The following is a 12,276-nucleotide window of genomic DNA, read 5'->3' on the forward strand; positions in this document are numbered from 1 at the left end:
GGACACGGCAGTGTATCTTCAACTGCAAGTGAAAAACGTTGTGATTCATCTGCCAGTAAGTTTGCTATCTGATATATTTATGCTAAAACCCAGCATCCAGGAAGTTCACTGTTCCATTTACTTTGCAAACAGGGTATGATCAGGAAACTATTTAAAGAAAGAGTTAAAAAAAGTTTTGCAGAAGCTAAATGCTCTTTTCTCTCTGTCATGTGTGACCTTTGAACTTTATGTTTACATAAAAAAGACAGGCAGCAGCAGAGTCCACTGTAATCTTTAACCATAACTGATTTCCAAGAATCTGTGATACCATCCCGTTCCTTTGGTTCAGTTACTTTCAATGAGTTACCGCTTTTAAATTTATTCAAGCATGCTAAAAATCAGACACAATGAAAATGCTAACCTACATGAAGTTGTGAAACTTTTTATTCAGAGCGAAAGTGTTTCAGCAAATCCCAAATCCCAGTGATGACATCTGCTGCAAAAGTGAGGATACGGTAATGACTCAACACTGACTAAGGAAATTCAACTGTGGAACTTGTCTGTTTATCAGGCTTTAAAAACAAATTTCTATGACCAACTTGAAATGGAGGAGGTAAGTTAAAATATGTTAACCACATAAGGTAATGAAAAGACCACTGAGGCCCCAACAAAGGTGAATTGCTGAGATCCTCTACGTCTTGGCCCAAGCACAATGATTAAAGCCATGAGAGACTCTCCTGTTCTGGTTCTAGACAGAACATGTTATCCATTATTTTCTCTTTGTCTGCAAAGGATCTTCAGCCTCAAATAGTCAGACATGACAGAAGGAAGTCAACTTGAAATTCACACTAACACTCTGAAGTGTTTCCAGGGATTAATACATATAAATGTACCTAGGGACAATGAAAGTGGAAGCACTTGCAAAAGTAAAGCTGTACCTACTTACACAAGAGCATTTCTTAGGGGACATGGAGGGAAATGGATAAAGGCAAAAGCAAGCAAACCCAGGAAAGTCAGATTCATATCAGCAGGGGTCGGGTAGACAGGGCATGCCACCCTCTGACCTCAACCACCACTACTGTTAGGGGCTTGGGTAGTCACAGCCAAGTCCCTGAGCTGTGCTTCCCTCTCCTACGGTGTTAAGCTGCACGAGCACACCACCCCACCTGTACATTGTCTAAAGGAAAGGCACAATAGAAAAAAGTTTCTCATCCTCTCACTTAGCAAACACAAGCCAGAGAAAGCCTCAGAGACAAAATGACAGCCCTCAAAAAAGGAATACCTGTTGATGAATAAAGCCAATAAATGTAAAGGTAAATAAGTTCTCATCATCTGGGATCTCCTAAAAAAAAGGAATATCAATGTATTTCTCTCCTCCCCTCACTTCTTTTTTTTTTTCTGATTGCTAATTGCACATAGGTAAAAAGTTATTTTCAAGTTGCTTTAATCCTGATATAATATTAAGATAGTAGAATGCAAAACTGCAACTACCTTTTGGGGGTACAAAAAAGGGAAAGCCTGGCTATTAATGAGTTAACAATTTATTGAGTGCTGATGTTTTGCTAGGCACTGTACTAAGCTTACAGAATTTCACGGACTACTCATATAATGAATTTAATTCTAAAATATGTGTGAATTATGCACACATATATTTACATCCACATGTTACTATTCTAAACACTTAGAACTATATTATTCAAATTTTATAGCTGATAAAATAGGCACAAAACTAACACATAACAAGAGTAACAACTAAGGATATAAAATCCAGATCTACTGACTTCTCTATCAATACTCATAATGAATCACGTTTATATGTTGTCTTTCCTTCCGTAGGATAGTTTTCATGTCTGAACTAAATTAATTTATAAAAATAAATTTTAATTGATCTTGTAAGTGCTTATATTTATACAAAATATATATTAAATGTGCTAAACTTTCTGCTGGCTCCATGGCATTCTGTATTCAATACTATTTCTCTAAGTTAAAACGTTTTCCTCTTTCAAACACATGTACAGGGACACCTGGGTGGCTCAGTCAGTTAAGTCTCCATCTCTTGATCTTGGTTCAAGTCATGATCTCATGGTTCATTTGTTCAAGCCCTGCTTGGGGCTCTGCACTGCACTCTAAATAAATAAACTTAAAAAAAAAAACATGTACAAACAACAAAACAGAAAGAAGTTTAATAAGACAGCTATTTTGGAAATTCATATAAAAGAAATCGCTCCATAAAGCCAGGACTCAAATTTCATAATCTGTCCAAACTTTAGGTCTGTGTTTCCTGAGAATTCATAGTCCCCACACTGTGTTGGGCAGCTTGCCAACAAGACTGTACCATAAGTGGTATTTCATTGAGCCCCAGCAGTCCTCTCTCCTCATGCATTTAACACTGTTATGTGCTGGTGCAGTAAGTTCATGAGAAGGTTATTTTTCAGTTTCTTTTTTCTGGAGAAATCATAGTGCTTACTTTTTCACTCACATGGGATATGTATTTTATTATGTTAGTTTCACTTCTAATACGTATATATTGAAACCATTAGCAGTCAGGGGCCAAACACACTGAATTGTCTCAATTCTGAAGAATGAACCCCAATGCTTAAATACGGAGTAGCAAATAATTCACTGTAACATCAGATTTTTTTTTAAATAAATCACTTCAGGTGAAATTTATAAGTCCACTATAAGTCCAAGAAACATAAAAAGATAACTTTCCTTCCTCAGACTTTGAAATATCTCAAGAAAGAAATGCCAGATCTACTGCATTTAAACTAATTTATGATACTTTTAAGAAGTATTTACATTTTCAACTACGTAAAATCCACTTAATCTGATCATCTGATAGTCAACCATATAAGAAGCTGGGGTTCAAGGACTTATCTGCACCCCTATTGGCAGTTCTGAGCCTAGACATATCAGAGCACATCTAATTCTTTTTTTTTTTTTAATGTTTATTTATTTTGAGAGAGAGAGAGAGGGAGAGAGTGCACGTGAGTGGATAAGGGGCAGACAGAGATGGAGATCAAGATCCCAAGCAGGTTCCATGCTGTCAGTGCAAAGCCCATTGCAGGGCTTGATCTCATGAACTGTGAGATCATGACCTGAGCCAAAACTCAAGAGTTGGATGCTTAACCAAGTGAGCCACCCAGGTGCCCCGAGCATATCTCATTCTAATGAAGGGCACAAATCTATAGACAAAATAACTTACAATTCAACTATTAGCACAGAATTAATAGATAGATGCAGTGTTCAATTAAGGCAAAGTTCAATTAAGTCCTTTAATTTGAATTTACTCTGTTACAAAGAGTCAGATGGTCTATGTATTTTCTTAAATTGAGGGGAAAAAAAGAAAATAAATTTAAAAATTTAAAGATGTGCTATATATATGAAGGCCCTGTCTACCACTTGACCCCATTTTCTAAGACTTCCTATCCTATGCACTAAGTGATGGCTACACCGTCCTTTCTGTTTGTTGTTCAAGCATGTCAAGCTTGTTCTTGTCTCTGGGTCCTTTTTGCACTTGCTATTTTCTCTCCCTAGAATGTTCCTGCCACAATTTTTGCATTTCCTCTCAGTTCACAGGTCATCTCCACAGAGATGCTTTCACTTGACTCCATGTTCCTCCAAATGATTTTCTCCATAACACTTAGCACTACCTGAACTGTTTCTTTACTCCTTTATGTCAGTCTCAAATGCTAAGGTACTTATGCCCAGAGTAGAAACCTTGCCCTTTTCTGTTCACCACTGCAAACATGGTTGCCTGGCCTTTATTACAAACTCAATGAATCTTGATTAATGTGATAAATGATTAAAATTAATCTAATGAAAGCATTCTGATTGAAGGACCAGACTTAGGAAACAAGACCTTGCTTTTTAATACTGACATTCCTAATTTAATTAAAATTTATCTTGAAGAAATTCAGGGTAAATAATAAATTAGGTTTGCATTTTCATTCTTGGGAATAGATACCCGATGCCCTGTGCCCTGCTATGTGCTATGACCATGCTTGGGTGCTATGCCAGTTACACTCAGGAAGCCCAGTGGAGTCTGAGAAGCCAATGTGTCTCGTAGCATCAGTGACTGATGCATTCTTAACAAAGTCATGAAATATGAGTAAAATAATTACATTGGGAAAGAACAGTCAAAGGTTACTAGTCTACTCAGTTTTGCCAGCCAGCCACCGTATAGTGCCTCCCACTGAGGAATTGAGTGAGTGAGTCTTTGACTCACCAAGCAAAGGCAAGCTATTTCACCTATTCACTTTATATGCTGCTGTGTTTTGGGGTGCAGTTAAAATTACATGAAATTGTGCAGGTATTCCTAAAGTTTAAGAAAGTGATCAGCAAGAGCAGATGGGGCAGGCAGGGGTATGAAAAGAACAATGATATTGAATACAGATCTGGGAGTCTGAAGGAGGTCTGAGAATGATAAGAACCTTTGCCAAAACTTAAGCTTCAGAACTTACTGCTTCTTCCTTGGGAACAGCATGTGCTACAGGGTGGGGCAAGATGATTTTACTGCCAGATTTTTGATGCTGTGCTCAATTTAGTTTTCATTGTTTGCATTGGGGGGCTTATTTTGAGTCACATACTCTATTACTGTTAACATAGGAGAACATCTATTAATACTTTGAGTCTTTATTAGAGTTTAAGAAAAAGCTATAATTTAGCTTTAGATGATCTTTTAAAAGTATGCTGAATTTCTAAGTAGGATTTATTTTTAAACTCAAATTTTCCTCTTTATGTCTTCCCATACCAGTTTTCAAGGCAGCACTGGCAAAGAATTTTAAAAATGTATCTATACCTAAAATATTGGAAATGCACTGAGAAGTGTGAACAATACACTAACAATCTTCATATGAACAACTTTTTGCTACATATGGCAGAACTTGTGAAAAATTAATATTGAATTAATCTTTCTTAATTTAATGTTTATTATTAATTCTTGAGGATAAAACTACATATAATGGATTCAGATTCTTTTACATGCTGAAGGTATAACTGATACAGATGGTTCTCTTTTGTCCTGAAACTCTCATAAATACTTAAATATATACTTTAAAAAAAAGCACAGAGGATGAAATGTACCAGATTTAACAAAAAGTTCTTGAAATAGAGAGGATACTTATTTATTTATTTTTAAAAGACTTTATTTTTTTTTTAAATTTTTTTTTTTTCAACGTTTTTTATTTATTTTTGGGACAGAGAGAGACAAAGCATGAACGGGGGAGGGGCAGAGAGAGAGGGAGACACAGAATCGGAAACAGGCTCCAGGCTCCGAGCTGTCAGCACAGAGCCCGACGCGGGGCTCGAACTCACGGACCGCGAGATCGTGACCTGGCTGAAGTCGGCCGCTTAACCGACTGCGCCACCCAGGCGCCCCTAAAAGACTTTATTTTTTAAGCAATGTCTACACTCAACATGGGGCTTGCATCCATGATGTGATGATCAAGAGTCTCATGCTTTACCACTGAGCCAGCCAGGCGCTCCATTATAGAAAATATTTAAAGAAAATGCAGTATTGTTACTTTCAACTGCTGGTAGTAAAGTGGCAAGTGAATGTGCTTTTAAAATTATTATTCAATGTGGTGCCTGGGTGGCGGTGCCTGAAATCAGGCAGTTGAGCATCTGACTTCAGCTCAGGTTCTGATCTCATTGTTCGTGGGTTTAAGCCCCATGTTGGGCTCTGTGCTGACAGTCTGAAGCCTGTTTGGGATTCTCCGTCTCCTTCTCTCTCTGACCCTCCCTCACTCACACTCTTTTTCTCAAAAATAAACATTAAAACATTTCTGTGGGGGGCACCTGGATGGCTCAGTCAGTTAAGCATCCAACTTCAGCTCAGGTCAGGATCTCACGAGTTCGAGACTTATGTTGGGCTCTGTGCTGACAACTCAGAGCCTGGAGCCTGCTTTGGATTCTGTCTCCCTCTCTCTCTGCCCCTCCCCCACTCATGTTTTGTCTCTCTCTCTCTCTCTGTCAAAAATAAATAAACATTAAAAATTTTTAATTATTATTCAATAAATTATAAGACTTTTACATAATCAGCCTATAAATTATAGGCAAATATATATGGCTAATGTGGATTTATGGGCAGATTACATGAGTCTTAGAGCTTGCTGAACAATTTGATTTTTTAAAAAAAATTTTTTTTTTAACGTTTATTTATTTTTGAGACAGAGACAGAACATGAACAGAGGGGAGGAGCAGAGAGAGAGGGAGACACAGAATCTGAAACAGGCTCCAGGCTCTGAGCTGTCAGCACAGAGCCCGATGCAGGGCTTGAACTCATGGACTGTGAGATGATGACCTGAGCCGAAGTCAGACGCTCAACCGACCAAGCCACCCAGGCACCTCGAACAATTTGATTTTAAATAGCCTAAACATATTGTGGTAGCTAGCCTTCAAGATGGCCTCAATGACATCTAGCTCCTACCATGAATTAGGTGTGTACTCCCCTTCCACAGTGAACAGGGGTTGTTCTAAGTGACCAGTAGAACATGAGAGAAGAGACGGTATATGACTTCCAAGATAATTCCGCTTTCATTTGGGTCATGCTCATTCTCTCTTGTAACATTCTCTCTATAGGAAGCCCAACACTATGTTGAACAATTATATAAAAAGGCCAAAGCATGAGGATCTGATGCCTTCTGACAGCAGGAGTAGGCCAGTGAGAAATTTGGCCATCTTGGGAACAGAATTTCTAGTGAAGTCAAGCATTCAGATAACTGCAGCCCTCACCAATAGTGTGACTGCAACATCATTAAATAGCCTGGGCCATAATCACCGAACAAAGTCACTCCAGGATTCTTGACCTTCAGAATTAAATGTCTGTCATTTAAACTGCTAAGTTTTGGTATAATTTGTTATGCAGCAATAGATAACTAATACACACATCTTCTTGCAACCTATCTGTCCTCTTACTCCATCTTGGTCAAAAGCCAAATTCAACTGGGTAAGTTTTGATTGAAGATTATAGTTACAAATAAAGCTGTGCTTTGCACATGCCTTTTTTGTTTCTCAATTTTTTAAGAGAGTGTGTGTGTTTATTTTGGAACAGATAGAGACAGCATGAGAGCAGGGGAGGGGCAGAGAGAAAGGGAAAGAGAAAGAATCCCAAGTGGGCTCCATCCTGCCAGTGCAGACCTTGACATGGGGCTCGAACTCATGAGAGTGTGAGAAACCTGAGCTGAAAGCGAGTTGAATGCTTAATCAACTGAGCACCCAGGGGCCCATTCTGGACATTTCTTAAGATATGAATAAGTATATAAGAATAATTTAGATTTACTATCTAATAGTTTTATATCCTGGTTTGGAATTTACCCATGCAGTATTGATGAACAGTGTCAATATGCAAAAAAAAAATATGTAAAAGTCTAGAAAATACAAACTCCTCTTTTGTGACAGCAAACAGATTAGTTGTTGACTGGAAATGGGGGAGTGGGGTGAAGGATTACCAAAAGGTCAGAGGAAATTTTGGGGGGTGATGGTTATGTTCATTATCTTAATTGTACTGATTACTTTATAAGTATATATATATATATGTGTGTGTGTCAAAATTTATCAAATTATACATTTTAAATGTGTATAGGTTGTTTTTCAAACATGCTTCAATACAGCTGTTTTTAAATATCTGACTATTGTATTCACTATTTACCTAATTCTCAGACTGCCATGATTTTCAAATTACAAGACTGGAATGTTACTAGACTTTTTTACTTTGGGTTCTAGAAAATTAAGAGACTAATAGTTTTATTATATATCAATCTATCCTGATATCATAGAAACAGTTTCATAAGTTATTATAACCTGTGTTGGAAAATTTGAATCGCAGTACTAATATAATCAAATCTAAAATCTTCTCAGAATAATAAAAATTTATTATGGGAAACATGTTAAGAAAGATGAAGGAAAGATAATTTCATGTTAACATGTAGCATTATAGTACTGAGAATAGTGGGAACTTCAAAGAAACTGAACAAATCTATAATGATCTTTTAAATCCACAAGATTACATTACATAGATTCATTTAGAGTTCTAGTCAACAACTGTCCAGGAAAATTCACCCTTTAACCTTTAAATCCTAATAGGTAATATTTAAGTTGCATTTGTTGCTCTGAACTTACAACTTTTCACCATAGATAAGAAAACTGTCTAGATGATGTAATCATCTGTGTCATTTGCCTATGTTAAAATCAAACTTTTCATATTAATTAAATGTAGTAATTATTACAAAAAAATCACTGCTTGCACAAATTAAATATTAGACACACACACACACACACAAATGATAGCAGGTGGGTTTATGCCATTTGCCTCCTTATATTGACAAGAGCATCACATTTAACCTATTTTAATGGTGTCTAAAAAGATATCATTCCAAGATTAAGAAAAATGGTAGTTTTATAAAATATCCAAGTGAAATTTACTGACATAATTAATTTTGGTAACATAGTCGGTAAAACTTTTAAAATACAATGTTCCACAGGATATTTTATTATTTTATCATACCATAATCCTTTTCTATTGTCAGGAGAAAAAAAAAAAACTAGAGAATTTTCTCTCCAAATGTATTTTCCATATTTTTTAAATAAATGGAATGCTAGTATTATTTGAATTTTACTGTTTAACATTTATTTATTTTTGAGACACAGAGAGAGAGCATGAATGGGGGGGGGGGTGGGCAGAGAGAGAGGGAGACACAGAATCTGAAACAGGCTCCAGGCTCTGAGCTGTCAGCACAGAGCCCGACACGGGGCTCGAACTCACAGACCATGAGATCATGACCTGAGCCGAAGTCGGATGCTCAACCGACTGAGCCACCCAGGCGCCCCTGAATTTTACTATTTATACTTTTATGATTAAAATGTTCCTATAAGTAATTGCTTTTCTTATACTAACATATACATACTAATTGTCTTAATCAATAATATTTAAAACAGTGCTATCACTCTTTAATTGCTGAATCCCAAACATGATTCCTGGCTTGGTAATGAAACCTAAATTGATTTTTTTAATTATGAAATATTGAAAACATCATGAAAATGACAAATAATACATAACCAGCTACGCATCACCCAGATATAACAAATATTTTCTTTAAATTGTTGTTGTTTAAAGAAATAAAATATTACAGATACAGCCAGGTCCTAGTCTTCCAAACCATTTCTGCCCCTTCTTCCTATATTTTAATTTCATATGCTTGTATCTAGTATTGTACATTTTGTTTTAAGCAAAGAGTATTAATGGAAATTCCCAGAAAGGCCAATTAGAAAAGATTTTCAACTTGACTCTTTATCAGAGAATGCAAATTAAAATAACAGAGAGCTACTCTGTCACCTATCAGACTGAAAAAAATTAAAAGTCTCACGATAAACTTGAAGTGGAGGACAAAAAGGAACTGATGCACCACAGGTATAAGTTGGTACAATATCTTTAGAGAACAATTTAACAATTTTTTGGTAAAATGAAAGATATTCCTAAGCTAGCCCAAAATTCCTAGCCCATAAATTACCCTTCTAGGTATTTACCCAAGAGAAACTGTCACACATAAACACTTCAGGAGGCATGCAAGGGTACCGTATTAATAAATGTAATAGCTAACACTTGTTACCATGGCTCCTGTGCGTCAGGCACTGTTCTAAGTCCTTCCTATGTTTTTACTCTGTTATGCTCATAAGATGCTTACCCCATAGGAAATATACTGCATTTAACAGACCAGTAAACTGAGGCACAGCAGTTTACAACCTGCCAAAGTCACATCACTAGTAAGGGTGGTAACACACACCCAAGCAGTCCAGTTCTGGAGTCTGTTAACCACTACGCTGTAAGGGTCACAGAAGCATTGTATGAAAGAGCAAAAGGATGGAAATCATCCAGGAGTCCATCAAGAGAGGAAGGAACAGACAGGCAACAGTACATTCATGCAGAGCAGAAGACCACAGCTAGTACAATGCATAAGCCATACTGCACAAAGGAGTCTGCATACATTTCAGAAACCTAACTCAGGGAGAACAGGCAAGATGCAGGATGAGCTGTACTATATGATACCTAAAGTTATCTTCATGATTTATTTCCAACAGCTAAAATAGCTAAAGCAACCTTAGGCTATATTAATGAAAGTAAAGAATCAAGAGCAAAAAACATGGAGGAATCCTTTTTTTCCCTGGGGGTTAAAAACTGTTAATACCTTAAATAATGTGCCAATTCTGAGAACGACAAGACTGATCAACAACTACACTGGATTTTGAAGTAAGCAGCCGGAATGATGGAGGATTTTGCAGCTGTTTAGAGTATTTACGAAAGTCTCTCAAATGAGGGAATAAATCTGCATATGTGCAGGAAAACACAATGCTCTCCATCATCCTTCTCTTTCCCCATAGCCTTCCTATCAAATGTGTGGGTACACACTACTGACAGGACTTAACTTTTTGACTTATGACAATCATCTTCATAGAGAAACACTAATAAGTACTATAACAACTCTGCTTAACTTTATATACAATAAATGTAGTTTCCTCAAATACATGGAAGAATTTTAAATACCGAATTGTGGGGTGCCTGGGTGGCTCAATCATTTAAGCATCTGACTCTTGGGTCATGATGTCACAGTTCGTGGGATAGAGCTCCACGTCAGGCTCTGTACTGTCAGGGCATGTGGAGCCTGCTTGGGATTCCCTCTCTCCCTGTCTCTGCTCCTCGCCCACTCGTGCACTCTCTCTCTCTCTCCCAAAAACACAAACTAAACTAAAGATACCAAATTGTGCACAAAAAAGATTCACAGAAAACCATACAATGGTAAAAAAAAATATGGTTGCTTTTACATGAACAAAAAAGGTGAAGAGATGACAAAAAAATAAATTTTAATTGTTTTTATATTATACAGTCTTACAAGATAGGTCTGCCAAGGAATTTCCCTCTCCTACTGAAATAGACTACGAACAAAAAAGTACTTTCTTTAAGAATACATACCTAAAAGGAGATTTCAGCCTTGAAAACAATAATCTGTACAAGGTCATAGCAGTGAACTCTTTTTCCTCACTACCTAAATGAGCCTTCTCTGTATGATGAACAAGGGAGGACAGTAAAGAGGCCACAACATTGACATCAGCTCATCTAGACCATCAGCCTCCACAGAGCAGGATTACTCTTTATAGAAAAGCAGTCAATCTAAAACAAAGATCTCTGCTGAGGAAAGACTGTTCTAATAAAGACAAACCTTTGAAAGATAAAGAAGTTAAAATGAGCACTGACACACATGGCTAAAATGTTTTCATGAAAACTTAATGGACAAATAAGTGGGGGTATTTTAAATGTTAATTACTCTTAATCTTAGCTGTTGAAAAAACGCTTTAGGTTTGGGTGTGGCAACTCCTTCTGAAAAACGTGTTGGCACTCCGGTGTAGACCTTGCTATGATTTCTTTCCAACATTGGACACACCTTGTTCAAAAGACAAGTGAGTCATAAGAGGCCACAACCCAAAATGTGGTATTCAGCATTTAACTTGCTAATGATACCCCAGAAGTAGCCACAGCTTCTGCTGTGAGAAAAACAGCAGAGGATTAAAAATGACGGCTTCTCTATTTCACTAGAATCAGTTGTGCAAGAATAGTAAAAATACAGTTTAAAGAGTGTCAGATAAGGTAATGAGGAGAAAGGCCACAGGCGGGTTGTGAAAGTGTGCCAACGTCAATAAATGTTACTCAATATTTGTACCACTTAACAAAAATAAGCCAAGCATAAAAGGTGAAAATGGATAGATAAGAAAGGAGAAAACATACACCTGAAACTAAAGTAACATTGTTTGTCAACTAGACTTCCATTAAAAAATAAAAGAAAGGAGAAAACAAAGGCACTAAATGTAAGAGTTGACAAAGCAACTCTGAACTACATTGGTTAAAAACACCAAATGATTGACACCTGGTAACCAATTATCAAACACCTTTTGTATTATCAGTGAAACAAGGCCAATTTAGAGTGATGTCTTTCTCCAAAGTCCATAAGCGTATTCATTCATGTTTTAACATCATTTCAATTGTTGTATAGAATTCTTTATCTTAAATTCTTGCACCAGCCACAAAAAGTTACTATTATATACATGATTTATTTACTCATTCTTTCAGTACAGTTTTGTGAATTCTATGATGTTCTATCCTAGTGATGAATTCCTTTTTGGCTCTTACGAGCTCACAGTGTGGTGATGGGCAGAAAACAACACAAATATTTCTGGTTAATAATAATATTATACTATCATAGAGTTATATGGGGATTTTATTGCTATCCAGTTCTACTAAAATAAAAG

At 36.7% G+C, this 12,276-nt stretch overlaps 1 protein-coding gene across 5 annotated transcripts in view; it reads right to left on the bottom strand.

The window, feature by feature from the left end:
* The window catches only part of ADGRV1 (adhesion G protein-coupled receptor V1), a 563,532-nt gene that overhangs the window by 275,426 nt on the left and 275,830 nt on the right, over positions 1 to 12,276 (bottom strand). The window lies entirely within an intron of this gene.

This window comes from Neofelis nebulosa, chromosome 1 (assembly GCF_028018385.1).
Source record: "Neofelis nebulosa isolate mNeoNeb1 chromosome 1, mNeoNeb1.pri, whole genome shotgun sequence".
In the NCBI taxonomy this organism is placed as follows: Eukaryota; Metazoa; Chordata; class Mammalia; order Carnivora; family Felidae; genus Neofelis; species Neofelis nebulosa.